Source organism: Pinus tabuliformis, chromosome 6 (genome assembly GCF_031772625.1).
Source record: "Pinus tabuliformis cultivar Carrire ecotype Pingquan chromosome 6, CPIR1, whole genome shotgun sequence".
NCBI classification, from domain to species: Eukaryota; Viridiplantae; Streptophyta; class Pinopsida; order Pinales; family Pinaceae; genus Pinus; species Pinus tabuliformis.
In genome coordinates, this window is record NC_142292.1 from 1583351277 (window position 1) to 1583368901 (window position 17625).

Genomic DNA, 17625 nt, shown 5'->3' on the forward strand with positions numbered 1-17625 from the left:
GTAGCTAATCAATATGTATGAGTGCTCACAAGCAGGGCAGAAAGCAAACACCGAGAAGTACCCCAAAAGTAAAGTCATTGATACAATCTCAGAAGTCAAGTGGCTCCCCCTACATTTGGGGAAATGGGAGAAAATCTTGAACTACTGAGGAAGGTTGATCCACCAGCTATCCAAAAGCATAAAACAAAAATAAACCTCGGGAAGACAGCGGCGAACAAGAGTACATCCATGAGCAACAAACTACAGAACACTCCACTGAATAGTACAAGCACCAGTCTGACCCCGGACATCTCGGTGAGTCTACCCGCTCTTGACTACAACATTGTGTAAGACATGAAGAAAACTCACGGAAACATTAGTTTGTTCGAGTTTGCTTAGATTCAGAGTCAACAGAATATTCTGCTGCGTGCGCTGGGGCAAACATCTGCAGATAGTGTAGCCTCTACCAACAAGGGAGCAAGCACATCTCCCAGTTGACTCACAATTGTGCTCAACACACTCTGAATGGGAGAAGAAAACTCAGTTTTCCCTCCATTCTTGCTTTCATTCGAAATCTTTAACTGCAATGTTCATAATTGTTTGGTTGATTCCGGCGCATCATCCAACATCATGCTGCTCTACATTATCAAGAAGATCAATGTGCAATGGAGTAAGACATCTTCGTAGATCATCCAACTCGATAGGACATGCATACCAACCATTGGTGAATGTCGCAATGAGATCATCTCACTGTCTCATGACAACTGAGTTCATCAGTGCATAAACATTGTTGTTGTGGACATACTAGAAGCATATGGCTTACTACTCTGCAGACATTGGTCTAACAAGTTTAAAGGATACTTTTCTACAGATTGTTCCCACTTGTGGATTCCGTATCAGAGAAAAAGAAATCAAATATGGGCGTTATCCAACAGATACATGAAGCATAACATCACTCCCATCAATGGTGAGAATGAAGCATTGGCCTTCACAGAGCTCATGTTCACCAATTTGGGGTGTTATCTTGAACAACCAGCTCCAACCCCACCAGATATGTAGTTGGGTCTCCTTCCTTGCCCAACTGATGGAAATGAAATTTGTACAACGCATTGTAACACTAGTAGAAGTAGCAGCAATACAAGCACGTCGAACGGTCTGTGTACAAATGAGTTGTGGACCATGTACTTTGACGGATCAAAGACAAAAGATGGCTCTTGAGCCGGGTGTCTCTTGATCAACCCAAAACACAAAAAACATTTGATCTCGAGCTACTTGGAGTTTGAGTGCACAAACAATATTTCTGAATACAAAGCACTCATGTTGGGCTTGCAAAAATCCATTAGCTTCAACGTTTTTGTGCTCAAAGTGGTAGGTGATTCAGAAATAGTGGTATGACAGGTACGTAACACCATACATTACTTATCACCTCATCTCAAAAGTTACCAGCAAGACGTATGGCGACTGATCTCTAATTTCCAAGCATTTAATATCACTGTTGTGCCAAGAACGCATAATGAAACTGCCAATGCTTTAACAAACGCGGCTTCTAGGATGTCACTGCTTAGGGATAGATTTACTGTTGATTTTTTATATAAGCCTTCTATCCCTTATAACATAAAATAATTTATGTGTTTCTTACGACGATCAACAGATACTACATTTCATGGCCAACGATGATGTCTTCAAAGATGCAGCGATTGATGAAGACGAACATGAGCAATCTCTGCAAGTTGGGGCTGATGACAAGAAAGGCAACCTCATCCCCAAGGTTGTGGTGCCTTTGGAAAAGCTTTATGATTTGTAGAACCACTTTCAGGGGCCAAGGAATAGAAAAACCCATATCTCCACCATGATGCACCAACATATAAATTGGGGACAGAACAAGATCTAAAGTTCGTCAATCTCGGTACGTGTGATGAGCCCCAATTTTGGTACAATTCGGGCTCATTTTGGCCTATTCTATTTGCTCAAACCATTCACTTTTTACTGCTTATGCATGCATTTCTTAGTTTATTCGTGTTGTTTGTAGGAATAAGGGTAGACACTTTATCTACGTGACTAAGGCATTATGATTTCAGGTGTTTGGCATTAAAAAGGGAGAAAAGACAACGAAAAAGGAGACAAGGAGGCAATGAGGTGGCACTGCTGGTTTTTAGGAGAGGATGTCCACGGTCTTGGGGACATTCCTCGTGATTACCACCAGGAACTCCGAGCTCCAATCCATCTTCCCTCCGAGCTTAGAAGCAGCCAGCTGTCCTACAGGAACAGCAGTTATAAACTGCTCTACAGGAACAGTAGTTATGACTGTCCTATAGGATCTGCAGTTGAACTCTAGCTGGACAGCCGAGCTCCTAAAATCAAGGACACCTGTTGGATAGTCGTTTTGGCATAAATACTGAGGCCGTAGCCTTGTAGAGAAGCTTTTTGAACCTTGGCATTACTCTTGTAATTGGAAAGTACAAGCTAGAGCTCAGTTTTTGTTCCTTTTTGTAAGCCAATTTGGCATGACATCAGATTATGAATAAAGAAGGCAGATTTTGATTTAGTTCTGAGTTTTCTCAAGGAGCTATAGCTCTCAAGTTAGGGCCCAACCTGAGAGCAATAGATCTCCTCAGTGTTGTAATGTGTTTGCATTTCGTTCCAGCACTTTGAGTTTGTTTATTTTCACATGCAATTCGGATTTCCAGCTTGTTAATTTAGCCGTTTTCATGAGCATAGATAGGACTAGTTTATGGTGATTTGCTTTCAGTGTTTAAGTTTGATAGGAGGATAGGTATAATCTCTTGGAGCTCCAGCAAAAACAGGTTGCAAAGGCTCACTGCCATCTCACTGTTAGGGATTGGGGTGTAGTCCATGATCAACCACCAAAAAGAACAGCAGTCTTCTCATCTCCATGCAAGCTGCAACATAAACGTTTTCATTGAAGATCTATTCATGCATTTTCGACATCGATTCATACTGCACTTCCACGCATAGGTTTCATTTCTTGTTTTCCATTTCTGATTCATAGGTTTCATGGCACAATAGGTTAATGAATTTCTCGTCTTGATGCATAGGTCATTTGTTTCATTTACGCTGCTCTTTCTCAAACCATTTTATTCTTCTTCTTCTTGATCTATCTGCAAGTTCTATTTAACCTCTGTCTCACTCATTTACCCTCCAACTCTCTCATTTCCCACATAGCTCCATCTCCTTCAACTTTCGTTGGTTCCACCCTTCCAATCATCAAACCATTGCATACACCCTTCCTTCATCTGATCTTCCAGCTCCTGAGCCATCATCAGGTCCATCTCCATCTCACTTAGCCTCCCACACCACTCCAACACTCCATCATCTCCCAAAACCTCCACGGCCAATCATCCTGTAGAATTGCACAGCCATCCTGTAGAAAGCAAAGTATCCTGTAGGATCCCCTGCAGACTTCCTGTAGGAGGCCACTCACTCGGTTGCCGAGCTTCTGAATGTGAGGAACCTCTGTGGATGGATGCTAAGGATCCCTAGGGACCTCTCCTAGCCTCCCCAACCTGTCCCACGCTTTCCTTCCTTCTCCATCCCACCTGCACAACCAAACCCTAATTAGCACAAGCTCACAATCATTCCACACACTTAAAGGAAAAATACAAAAACATGTTTTTCATGATGCAAGTAGTTTAGATCCATGCATTTGCACATATTAGAGGTAACAGTAGCCTTGGTTAAAGTTTCATTCACACTCTTTGCATTGTAGAGGTTAGATTAGTTAAATTAGGGTTTCCTAGGTTTACATGCTTGATTTGCTTTCAGTTCAGTTTGTCAAGTAGAGTAGCTTTCCTTTGAGTTAGCTTTCGTCCATCATTGATAAAGCTTCTTCTGAGAGCCTATAGAATTTGGCCTGAGCCCTAGCGGACTTGTGCCAGCTGACCAAGTGACAGCTGCGACAAGAGCTAGTACTTTTGCATATAGCACCGTCGCTTCCAAGTTTGTACGAACTACCGGGTTGATAAAATTAAGAGACAGGAAGCCCCAGGAGTTGTAGCATTATTGCTACAATACTGGAGCTCACCATCTTTTTGGTGCCGTTGCCGGGGAAGCGTCAAAGTATTAGTAATTGTTGCTTTTCTTCTACTTTCGTACTCTTACTTCTGCTCAGTAGTTTATTTCATTTCCATTCTGCAAAAGTAGCTTAGCATTTCCTGCTTTCATAGATTAGCATTTCCTGCTTTCATAGATTAGCATTTCTTGCTTCCATAGATTAGCATTTCCTGCTTTCCTAGATTAATATTTCTTGCTTTCCTAGATTAACTTTCCAATTCCGCAATTTCATTTGAGTAATATAGTTAGTTGTAGATCACTTTGTTCCAGTTTTGCAGGTACCAAAGAAAAAAAAAACAAAAGCACTCAAAAAAAAGAAAAGTCCTTTCCATTTCATGCCTTGTAGGAACTGAGATAAATCAGGCAAATGCCTACCCAACACCCCCACCACATCACTAAGTCACCCTTCTCTCTTCTTTGGTGACAGTGACCCAGAGGAACCTATAGGTGAACATCCTGAGATATACCAAGACCCTATAGAAGAAGAAGAGTTAGAAACCACTCCATCTGAAGCCATGGCTGATAATAGGAGAGAAGATGAGAGAATAGAAGGAGCTTTCCCCATCCGAGAGACCAATGGAGATATGAAAATGAAAAACATTAGCCCCTCCGCCTTGCCTCACTTCCATGGACTGACCACTGAGGATCCTGATACCTTCTTGTTTGAGTTTGTTGTCCTTTGTAGAACCTATGACTATACTGAAGATGAGCAAAAGCTGAAGTTTTTCCCTTCCACTCTTAAGGATGCAACACTACGCTGGTTCATGGGATTACCTGGGAATAGCATCGCTACTTGGGCTCAGATGCAGCAAGCCTTCAATACCAAGTATAGGGATTATTGTAGGTCCAAGGAAACCAAGGGAGAGATCTTTCGGATGACCATGGGGAATGATGAGTCTTTAGAGGATTATGAGGAGAGGTTCCAACTTAGCTATAAACGGGCCAGGTGCACACTTGACCCTGAATCCCTCAAGTTGGTTCTACTCCGAGGAGTCCCTGAAGATCTCTTAGACACCCTTCACATGTTAGCTGGGGGGGACATTTACCAACTGCCTTATGAGGACATCAAGACTGTGTTTCGAAACCATTCCAGGGCAGCTAGAAAACGAGGTAGAGGAAATCTCCTCTCCACTGGTGTCCCTTTCTCCAAACATGAGTTTACAAACCAATTAGAAGATCTTAAGAGTGAGGTGAGATAGACCATTGCCATGCAGCTGGACACATTCAGGATCCAGCAGAAGAAAGAAGAAGCTGAGAGAGCCTTGGCTGTCTTCTGTCCTAGGTGCACCAGAAGACACCCTAAGAACGAATGTCCATTGCATTCGGTTGAAGTGTGTTTCGTTTGTGAGGAGGACCACCCAACAAATCAGTGTCCAACCTTACCTGGGTTTAAAGCCATGTACCAAGGAACCGAAGCCCCCACTGAACCTCTCTACTTCATCAACCAAAGGAGGCCTCAAGGATCTAGACCTTATCAGCAGGGGATGCAAGGGGCATCTCAAGCTTATTACAACCCCAACCACTCGACTCCCATGCCTTCTTGGGGTCCCCCTGCTCATCCTTCTTGGTCCATGCCTCCTCCATGGTCTTATCCACCTCAGTACCCTACTCAACCTACTTCTCATCCATATCACTCACATACCCAGTCGCAGCCTCAATGGAGTGCTCCTCAGTCGGGGTGGAGGCCCCAATACAACACTCCTCCTGCCATCTTGCCTCCACCACCAGTTCAACCTCAACCTTTACCTCCTGCTCCTCCAAGGCAACCTCAAATGCCTGCTCAACCGAACCTAAACCCCAACAATAGACAGGCCCAGCAGGTATACACTGGGGAAACATCATGTCCTACCTATGTTGTGGAGATCCAGGAGATCAACCTTCGATCTGGAAAGACTCTACCAGATCGCCAACCTCCTCCCCCTGAGGATGAGGAAGATCTACAGGAAAGTGAACCAAAAGCTATTCCACCCTTTCCTGAGAGATTAACAGCCACCACACAACCTAACCCTGAAGAAGATGAGCTGTTGGGTGAGCTCAAGCAGTTGTGTGTAAAATTCCCTCTTCTCCAAGCCATCAAGGATGTGCCAATATATAACAAGCTGGTTAAGGAGAAGTGTTTCAAACACCCAGGCAGATGGAAGAAAGATGCCTCAACTATCAATGTCATAGGACAACTGTCTGACCTTATGCTAGGACAAGTCATCTGCCCAAAGTACCTAGATCCTGGAAGTCCTGTAGTAAAAGTTCACATCAATGGCACCATTATCCCCCACACCTTGATTGATCTGGGGGCGGCCATCAATGTGATGACCAGGGATACCATGCAAAAGCTCAATCTCCAGGGTTCCTTGAGGAAGACCTCGACAGTACTGCAATTAGCAGATCGCTCCACCGTGACTCCTGAAGGGATTGTGGAGGATGTCATGGTCTCTATTGACTCTTGGGAATACCCTGCAGACTTCCTGGTTCTGCAACCAAAGGCAAAGCTTACTGGATACCCTCTCATTTTGGGAAGGCCTTGGTTAGCTACTGCAGATGCTTACATAAGTTTTCGTGCGGGAAATATGACCATCAAAAATGGTCCCATGTCCAAGCAGCTAGTCCTATACCCTCCTGCCCAACCCTCCTTAGAGCATGACTTGCCACTTTGGCTAGAAGAAGGAGAGGAAGATGAGGTGTACTCAGCACCTCTGTGCACCCTAGATACCACTAGAAGAGACCCTCCTACCGAGGATGATTTGATTGAGACCCTGATCCAGAATCCACCTTCCAGTGCACTATCTTTAGAGAAGTTGGTGGAGGATGCCCAAGCTAGCACCTTTGTGGACCTTTGTACAACCAGCCCTGTCACTCCCAGAGTCAAAAGTGTGGAGTTCGGCCCTGAGAGAGCATTAAAGATCAGCTCCTCCCTATCTCCTTCCCAGGAGAAGGAGTTGTGTAGCCTATTGGCCAGCCACTTAGATGCTTTTGCTTGGAGCTATAAGGAGATGAAAGGAGTCCATCCCTCAGTCTGTACCCATCATATATACATCAAAGAGGATTGTAAACCAGTTAGGCAACCCCAGAGGAGAATGAATCCAACCCTTAAGGACATTGCCAAGGAAGAATTGCAGAAACTGTTGGATGCTGGATTCATCTACCCCATCTCAGATAGTGAATGGGTGTCCCCTCTGGTTTTGGTTCCCAAGAAAAATGGGAAATGGAGAATCTGTGTGGACTACCGAGAGCTGAACAAAGCTACCAAGAAAGACCATTTCCCTTTGCCTTTCATAGATCAAGTGTTGGATGGACTGGCAGGAAAGAAGTTCTTCTCTTTCCTGGATGGGTTTAGCGGGTACAACCAGATTCAAATCAGCCCGGAAGACCAAGATAAGACCACCTTCACTTGTCCTTGGGGTACCTTTGCCTACCGTGTCCTTCCCTTTGGGCTATGCAATGCTCCTGCTACCTTCCAGAGAGCTGTCTTGAGCATCTTCTCGGAGTTGGTCCATGATGCAGTAGAAATCTATATGGATGACTTTACTCCTTACGGGGCTAACTTCCAGGAAGCATTGTCCAACTTGGGAAAGGTCCTAACCAAGTGCATCGAGATGAATTTGTCCCTTAGCCCTGAAAAATGTGAATTCCTAATGACTGAAGGGACTGTGCTAGGCCATACCATCTCTCGCCAAGGGTTACAGGTGGATCCTAACAAAATCGCTCTAATCAAAAAGGTTCCACCTCCACAAAAGGTAAGGGATGTTAGGAGTTTCTTGGGATTAGCAGGATATTACCGAAGATTCATTAAAGATTTCAGCAAGCTAGCCTCGCCATTTTTCGGTCTGTTGGCAAAAGATGTGGAGTTTAATTGGACTGACGATTGTCAGAAGAGTTTGAATGAATTAAAAGACAAGTTAGTGTCAGCTCCAATCCTGAGAGGTCCAAACTGGGCCCTACCTTTCCACATCCACACTGATGCCTCGAACAAAGCTATAGGTGCAGCCTTAGGACAAGTTGAGCAAAAAATTCCATATGCCATTTACTTCATTAGCAAAAACTTGTCCAAAGCAGAGCTGAATTACACTGTAACCGAGAAGGAATTCTTAGCTGTGGTCCATGCACTGAACAAGTTCCGACATTATATTACTGGTTACCAGACCTTTGTACATACTGACCATGCTGCTATTAGATATTTGATGAATAAACCAGATGTGAATGCTCGTATTATTAGATGGTTACTTTTATTGCAACAGTTTGATCTAACCATTGTTGATAAACCAGGGAGAGAAAATGTTGTTGCTGACTTCTTGTCTAGATTGGATTTGTCTGCAGATGAAGATGGGACGGTGGATGACCAGATGCCTGATGAGCATCTGTTTGCTATCTCAGTACTCTCTCCATGGTTTGCTGATATAGCAAACTACCTTGTTTCAACTCAGTTCCCTCCGCACCTCTCTTCAAAAGAGAAGAGCAAAATCATCAGAAAGAGTGCCTCATTTACATGGATTAGGGGCAATCTGTTCAAGCTTGGCCCCGATCAGATCTTAAGGCGTTGTGTAAGGGAGGAGGAAGTCTTTGACATCCTCCTCACCTGTCATGATGGGCCTTGTGGAGGACATTTTGCAGGAAAGAGAACTGCCTTCAAGATCCTGCAGGCAGGCTACTATTGGCCCACACTTCATCAAGATGTCAGAAGATATGTCAGTCAGTGTGACCAATGCCAAAGAATGGGGAAACCGACCCAAAGGGATGAGATGCCTCTCCAACCTCAAGTGACTCTTGAGCCATTTGATAAGTGGGGCATGGACTTTGTGGGTCCAATCAATCCCTCTTCGAGGCAAAGATCCTACATCATTGTGTGTACTGACTATTTGACAAAGTGGGCAGAGACCAAAGCAATCAAAGCAGCAACAGAAGAAAAAGTGGCCGAGTTCCTAAGAGAGAACATCTTCTATAAATTTGGCTATCCAAGAGAGCTAGTCACCGATCAAGGGAGCCAGTTCACCTCCAACCTGGTTGAAGATCTCCTAGCTCATCACAAGATCAAGCATAGAACTTCCACTCCCTATCATCCTCAAGCAAATGGGCAGGTGGAAGTCACCAATAGAGCATTAGAAGGGATCTTGACTAAAGTGGTGAGCAGCAGTAGAAAGGACTGGGCAGATCGCCTGGTTGAAGCCACATGGGCTTACAACACCACTTGGAAGACCACCACCGGCTTCACACCTTATGAGCTGGTCTATGGGAAGAAAGCTTTGTTGTCCATTGAGTTTGAGTATAACACTTTGAGGATGGCAGCTCAGCTGGATCTAGATCTCAGCCATGCACAACAAGAAAGGCTATTGCAGCTGAATGGACTGGATGAGCACCGCATGCAGGCCCTCCTTCACTCAGAAGTGGTTCAACTTCAGAGGAAGGTGTGGCATGACCAGCATCTCCATGACAAGCAATTTCAGCCGGGAGATTGGGCTTTGTTGTATGATTCCAGATACAAAGATTTCAAGGGGAAGCTGAGAACCAGATGGCTAGGGCCATATTCAGTGGAAAAATGTCATGACAATGGATCTGTTCTTATCCGGACCATTGATGAGGAAGCCATCCCCATGCTTGTCAATGGGCATCGATTGAAGATCTACAGGAAGCCTCCCTCCAGACAAGAGTTCATCAAAACTATGGAGAAGGAAGTATTGGTCATAGAGAAGAGTCCTGCCCCTGCTTTGGGCACACCCTGAAGAATCAAAAAAAAAAAAAAAAAGAGAAAAATAATAAAGATCCTTGGGTGAAAACCTTTCTGAGGCGCCCAAGGCAGGTGGTAGGGGTGAAAACCTCATCTGAGGCGCCCCTGCTATCTTTCAAAAAAAAAAGAGAGAAAAAATAAAGATCCTTGAGTGAAAACCTCTCTGAGGCGCTTAAGGCAGGTGGTAAGGGTGAAAACCTCATTGAGGCGCCCCTGCTATCTTTCAAAAAAAAAAAAGAAGAAGAAAAAAAAAAGAAAACAAGATCAATAAGCTATTATGTGAAATTTGCATGCAGATTGCAGGTGTTCTATGGAGGAGAGGAAGCCTCTCAAGTCAAGGTCAAAGGTCCTTCTCATGCAGCCAGGACACCTCACAAGCTCCTCCTCCAAGAATGCTTATGTTTTTCAAGGTATGTGCAATTTTATCATGGTTTGAATCTTCTAAAGGAAACTGTTGTCTTTCTACAGGAAGGCACAGTTTTTCTACAGGAGGGCGCAGTCTTTCTACAGGAAGGCGTGGATTCTCTACAGGAAAGTGCAGACTCTCTACAGGAAGGCCGAACTTTCTACAGGAAGCTCTGTGTCTACAGGAAACTTCCTGTAGGAGTTTTGGGCGGCCAGAATTCGTCGTAAAAGGAGATTTCGCGACCATGGCTTGGTTTGGATGCATGCAAGCCTCTGTTAAGCATCCTTGCACGTTGCTGTCACCATGCTCCACCACCTGTGTCGACATGCGGCCAAGTCCCTGCACAAACAAAGGAAATCGATGAGTTCTCGTGAGAAAGCCATTTCCAAATAGAAGAATGATGGGATCTCATACCACATGCATCAAGAGCTCTGGGATCGTGATCAGAACCGCCATCGTGCAGCATGCACCCAAGGAGAAAGGACTGTTACGAGACCCCTCGTGGGGATCCTGTAACAGTTCAACCTGCTCGAGTGGATGCCATTCACAGCACCGTCATCCGAGATGAAACGCGGGCGCATGCAAGCAAATCCGTCCACTCCAACGTTGGCATCCGGTTACCACGAGCTTCCGGGTATGTGTACGCCGCATGTAGCAGGTAGATCCGCTCCCCGTCGTCCAAAAACCGAAAAATCGTGTGCAGCCGCGCGCAGGTAAGTGTCTTCCCCTTCATTCCATCAAATCGCATGAATCTAACTTTGAATTTGTTTGCAAAGCGTAAAATTGAATGGTTGAGTGGCCGTATGGCCAGTCGAATGGCCACGTCGGCTAGTTAAAGTGTAATTGGGTGATTGGGTGGCGGACTTGACAAAGAGAATGAACGGCATGCACGTGGGAGCACTCTCGTCAGAAGCATGAGTTTAACAAGAAAGGTGGCAGCAAATCTGAGGGAATGAATGCAGCAGTGAGTGAATACGCAGGCGGAGGATGGATGACGTCGCCCAACGGTCCACGGGGACAGCTCATCCCCCGCGCCATGGATTGCGCCGGTTCAAAATCCAATCAGCTAAATCAACCGCACGCATTTATCATCCAGCACTTCAACTCGGCTAGCCATTCTGATCTCCTCTGCATTTTGATACGCCGAGTTGTTGGCTACCAGAAAGCTGGTCAAGCACACCGTGAGCGCGGCTAACTATAGTCCTCCCCGAGAATTGCGCGTGGCTTCTACAGGAACGCAGTCCTACAGGAAGCAGTCTCTACAGGAACGCGGTTCTACAGGAAGAGGAATTCCTCACGTAAGAAAAGGTGGCAGAAAAAAGGTAACCCTGAAACTCCTTCCGCAATTGGCTTTCAAAGGTGGCAAGATCATTATTCACAGTCTGGTCATAAAAATATCGGATTGCTGTGCCTATACTATCGCTTCTACAGGATAGCAGTATCATTAGACTGTGTTTTGTGAATTGTATGCATGCTCTGCCTGGAATAGACCGAATCTCCTTTGCATTTGTCACCTTTAGTCAAAACCCCCGTGTCCATCATGCCGGGTGGGTTTATAAGACGAGAGCCCACTGATTCAAATACATTAAGGAGAAACCCGGCAGTGGTTGAGCTCTTCACCAGAGCACAATGGATGCCTTTTTGTGATAAGCTACAGGGCTACGATGATGAAGTAGCTGAGGAATTATTGCAGGCTCTGCAGCCTAAATCCCAGACACTGGCCACAATAACCTTCAGAGGTCTAAGCCTCAAACTCACCCCAGAACACATCTGTCGGATCACAGAACTTCCCATGGGTCTGTCGTGGGACAAAGACGAGAGAAAGCTGAGCCAGCAAGCCAAGAATGACTTCTTCCCACCTGAAGAAGAATTCACAGAGGATAAAAATGGGGTGAGAAGGACGAGCTTAACACCACCGTGGAATGAAGTCAGTTTGCAAATAATGAAATATATTACTTGTGAAGGCCGGTTCAGTATCGTGTATGCATATCACTTCCGGCTCCTCACTGAGTTAAGGCACGGAATTGACCTTCCTGTAGAGCAAAAACTAAGCATCCCTTATTATCTCCTGCAGTCCCTAATGGAGTGTGCTACAAAGCTAAGACAGGGCATCACTGATCAGATAGCCCATCATGGGTTAATAAAATTGCTTGTGGAGGATGCACTGCACTCCTATAAAGTTCCCCTCTCCTGGGAGTCATTTAGGAATCTAACACGAGATGGGGACATTAAAATGTTGATCGAAGATAGTGGCTCCTCCAGCACTGAAAACAAGGAAGCGGTGGCTGAGGAAAAGAAGGCTGAAGAAAAAGCTGACTCCCCCATCCTGTCAGCAAGAGAAATAAGGTCAAAAAGCAGAAGAGACAAAGTTGGGGCAGGCCATGTCAGCCCAATTACCTCTCCAGCACTCACAAGCAAACAAAAGGATCAAACCCCTGCAGCAAAGCAAGTAAAAGTAAAGACACCTGCCACTACAGGAAAGGAGAAGCGAGCTTCTACAGGAAGCCCAAAAATCAGTGAAAAACAGGCTCCTACAGGAAGCCCAAAAACAAAAACAAAGGCTTCTACAGGAAGCCCGAAGATCAGTGAGAAGCAGGCTTCTACAGGAAGCCCAAAAGCAAAGACCAAGGCTTCTACAGGAAGCCCGATAACAGCTTCTACAGGAAGCACAAAAGTGCAAAAACAGGCTTCTACAGGAAGCCCAAAAACGGAGAAACAGGCTTCTACAGGAAGCCATGCAAAATCAAAATCTGAGAAGCAGAAGGTGGATGTTTTGGCCAGAGAGGCAGCGGCTGTATTAGCTGGCCTCAGTACGCCACCTAAGCCAAAAGGAAAGAGGAAGAGGGACCCTCCTCTCTACTTCAAAGCACGGAGAAGTGTTCGGATAAAAACAGGGAAACCACAGCAGCAGTCCAGCAGCCCAATTGTCATTGAGGACACCCCTGCTTCTCCCAAAGAAAAATCCCCCTCAAAGGTCACAGTTACCTACGAAAAGGGAAGTCCGAAGAAGAGCACATGGCAAGACCGAGTGGACCTGTTGGACGAGAAAACCAGGCTACAGGAAGCTGAAAACGTCCTACAGGATACCTTGGCTCGACTACAGGAAACCGAACAAAGAGAAGAAGGAGGACCCTCATCACCAAGGGCGGATGAGGCAGAACTACCTAAAGAAACAGCAAGAGAACATATACCCGAACCTAGCCCTTCGCCCAATCTGAATTCATATTATACCTTCTTGGAGGCGGGCAAGATCATCCCACAAAAATTTACTGTACCTCTATTCTTTGAATTAGAGAAAGAAAGAGTCCGCTCCCATACATGGATGCAAATTGCCAAATCAAAGGGGGTGGGGGACATAGGCCCTCTACAAGATCAGCTCAGGGAGGTCAGGAGCGAGTTCACCATGGCTAAACATGTGGCTAGTTGCCAGCAGGCACTTCTACAGGAAGAAAACCAGAAGTTACGGTTGCAGCTACAAGAACTCAAGGCAGGGGCAGAAACATCCTCCAAGGGCATCACAAATGAACAAGAAGGCAAGAAGGAGCTGACCACCAATCTTGAAGGGCCAAAGACACTTCTACAGGAAGAAGAACAGCAGATAAGAATTGAAGTGCAAGCCTTAAAGGAACAGCTGCAACAAAAGGAAACACAATTGGCTTGCATGGCCAGTTGGGCCATGGAGGCCCTGCAGTGCAGACATCCTGCAAAGTCTTATGGGTTGTACTTAAAGGATCAGTGGCTACAGTTCCAGATAAACACACTAGCACAAAGAGGTATTGAGCAAATCCATAACCCACAGCAATTTGCTGAAATATGCAATACTAGCTCAGCAGAGGACAAAGCCAAGCTAGCAGAATTCTACATCCACAATCTGGTTTTGCCCAATGAAGTCTCTTGGGATCCCAATATCGCCTTGGGCGATCTGCAGTTGATGGCTTTTGCTTCATGGCTGAATCATGAGGATCAGAGAGCCACTGAAGAAAAATCGGTCATGAGCCGAGAAGTGAGTGAGCCACTGTACATTCGGGCAGAACCAGAGGATCCGGTTGCCCTCATCTCAGCCCGCCAACAGTTATCCAATGATCCCACAACTTCCTTGAGATTTATGGACCAGCAAGCCCAAGCAATAGCCCACTTTGAAGACATGGACAGATTATTGGGAGAAACTGTTGCCCAGGCTTGTGCACGTAGGTGGCATGCCTTGGCACATAGTTTGAAGATCCGGGAATACCATACCCCGACCAGAATGAGGGAAGCATTGGCAAGAGTGGACCTTTACAAGAAATCCGTGCAAAGACTTTAGGCCAGCTGGATTGGCCTTAAACTCAGCCCTCCATTGCTGCTAGGATTGGCTGAAGGAAGTACAGGAAAGGATGACAAGGCACAATGGGAAAAAGTGGAAAACACAGCAGGGTTTCATATCGACCAAGAAGACATCACCACAGAAGCTTGGGATGTAAGGGGAGCAGTGAAAGCCATGAAGGATGAGGATCTTGACTAAGTTGCTCAAGGATGAGCAAATGGTTCAGCTGGGGGGTGATGATGAGCCCCAATTTTGGTACAATCCGGGCTCATTTTGGCCTATTCTATTTGCTCAAACCATTCACTTTTTACTGCTTATGCATCCATTTCTTAGTTTATTCGTGTTGTTTGTAGGAATAAGGGTAGACACTTTATCTACGTGACTAATGCATTATGATTTCAGGTGTTTGGCATTAAAAGGGAGAAAAGACAACGAAAAAGGAGGCAAGGAGGCAATGAGGTGGCACTGCTGGTTTATAGGAGAGGATGTCCACGGTCTTGGGGACATTCCTCGTGATTCCCACCAGGAACTCCGAGCTCCAATCCATCTTCCCTCCGAGCTTAGAAGCAGCCAGCTGTCCTACAGGAACAGCAGTTATAAACTGCTCTACAGGAACAGTAGTTATGACTGTCCTACAGGATCTGCAGTTGAACTCTAGCTGGACAGCCGAGCTCCTAAAATCAAGGACACATGTTGGATAGTCGTTTTGGCATAAATACTGAGGTCGTAGCCTTGTAGAGAAGCTTTTTGAACCTTGGCATTACTCTTGTAATTGGAAAGTACGAGCTAGAGCTCAGTTTTTGTTCCTTTTTGTAAGCCAATTTGGCATGACATCAGATTATGAATAAAGAAGGCAGATTTTGATTTAGTTCTGAGTTTTCTCAAGGAGCTATAGCTCTCAGGTTAGGGCCCAACCTGAGAGCAATAGATCTCCTCAGTTTTGTAATGTGTTTGCATTTCGTTCCAGCACTTTGAGTTTGTTTATTTTCACATGCAATTCGGATTTCCAGCTTGTTAATTTAGCCGTTTTCATGAGCATAGATAGGACTAGTTTATGGTGATTTGCTTTCAGTGTTTAAGTTTGATAGGAGGATAGGTATAATCTCTTGGAGCTCCAGCAAAAACAAGTTGCAAAGGCTCACTGCCATCTCACTGTTAGGGATTGGGGTGTAGTCCATGATCAACCACCAAAAAGAACAGCAGTCTTCTCATCTCCATGCAAGCTGCAACATAAACGTTTTCATTGAAGATCTATTCATGCATTTTCGACATCGATTCATACTGCACTTCCACGCATAGGTTTCATTTCTTGTTTTCCATTTCTGATTCATAGGTTTCATGGCACAATAGGTTAATGAATTTCTCGTCTTGATGCATAGGTCATTTGTTTCATTTATGCTCCTCTTTCTTGAACCATTTTATTCTTCTTCTTCTTGACCTGTCTGCAAGTTCTATTTAACCTCTGTCCCACTCATTTACCCTCCAACTCTCTCATTTCCCACATAGCTCCATCTCCTTCAACTTTCGTTGCTTCCACCCTTCCAATCATCAAACCATTGCATACACCCTTCCTTCATCTGATCTTCCAGCTCCTGAGCCATCATCAGGTCCATCTCCATCTCACTTAGCCTCCCACACCACTCCAACACTCCATCATCTCCCAAAACCTCCACGGCCAATCATCCTGTAGAATTGCACAACCATCCTGTAGAAAGCAGAGTATCCTGTAGTATCCCCTGCAGACTTCCTGTAGGAGGCCACTCACTCGGTTGCCGAGCTTCTGAATGTGAGGAACCTCTGTGGATGGATGCTAAGGATCCCTAGGGACCTCTCCTAGCCTCCCCAACCTGTCCCACGCTTTCCTTCCTTCTCCATCCCACCTGCACAACCAAACCCTAATTAGCACAAGCTCACAATCATTCCACACACTTAAAGGAAAAATACAAAAACATGTTTTTCATGATTCAAGTAGTTTAGATCCATGCATTTTCACATATTAGAGGTAACAACAGCCTTGGTTAAAGTTTCATTCACACTCTTTGCATTGTAGAGGTTAGATTAGTTAAATTAGGGTTTCCTAGGTTTACATGCTTGATTTGCTTTCAGTTCAGTTTGTCAAGTAGAGTAGCTTTCCTTTGAGTTAGCTTTCGTCCATCATTGATAAAGCTTCTTCTGAGAGCCTATAGAACTTGGCCTGAGCCCTAGCAGACTTGTGCCAACTGACCAAGTGACAGCTGCGACAAGAGCTAGTACTTGTGCATATAGCACCGTCGCTTCCAAGTTTGTACGAACTACCGGGTTGATAAAATTAAGAGACAGGAAGCCCCAGGAGTTGTAGCATTATTGCTACAATACTGGAGCTCACCAACGTGTTGCACGCAACAAGAGTGCAAGCCTTTATCTGCTTGTTCAAACAATGTTGGGATGTGTTTGCATGGAAATATGATGATTTGAAAACATACGGCACGCGAATAATCCAACATGTCATCCTAATCAAAGAAGGGGTCATGTTGTTTCAACAGAAGCTGAGGAAATTACATCCGTCACTTGAACCCCTCATACAGAAAGAGATGACCAAGTTGTTGGATGCACGGATCATATACAGAGTTTGTCATTCCACATGGGTTTCCAACCTTGTTCTTGTATGTAAGAAGTCTGGGGAAATTTGCTTGTGCGTTGATTTCCGAAACTTCAACCACGCCTCAGACAAAGACAATTACCCCATGCCGTCTATGGAGCATATTTTACAGATAGTATCTGGGGCAAAGATGTTTTCCTTACTTGACGGGTTTTCAGGATATAATCAGGTCCTAGTAGTGGAACTTGATCGACTCAAAACTACCTTTCGTACCAAGTGGGGTACGTTTGTATACAGACGAATTCCTTTTCATCTTGTGAATGCAAGCGCATCCTTTCAGTGCGCCATGGACATCACCTTCGATGAACTCATTGGAAAAAGTGTAGTGGTGTACCTTGATGACCTGACTGTGTTTTCCATAAAATAGTCAGACCACACACACCATTCGAAGAAAATATTTGAGCGATATCATAAATACAAAATTTCCTTGAATCCCAAAAAGAGTGTATTTGCAATGTCTGAGGGGAACCTCCTTGGACACATCATTGTCAGAAGTTGGATCAAGGTGGATT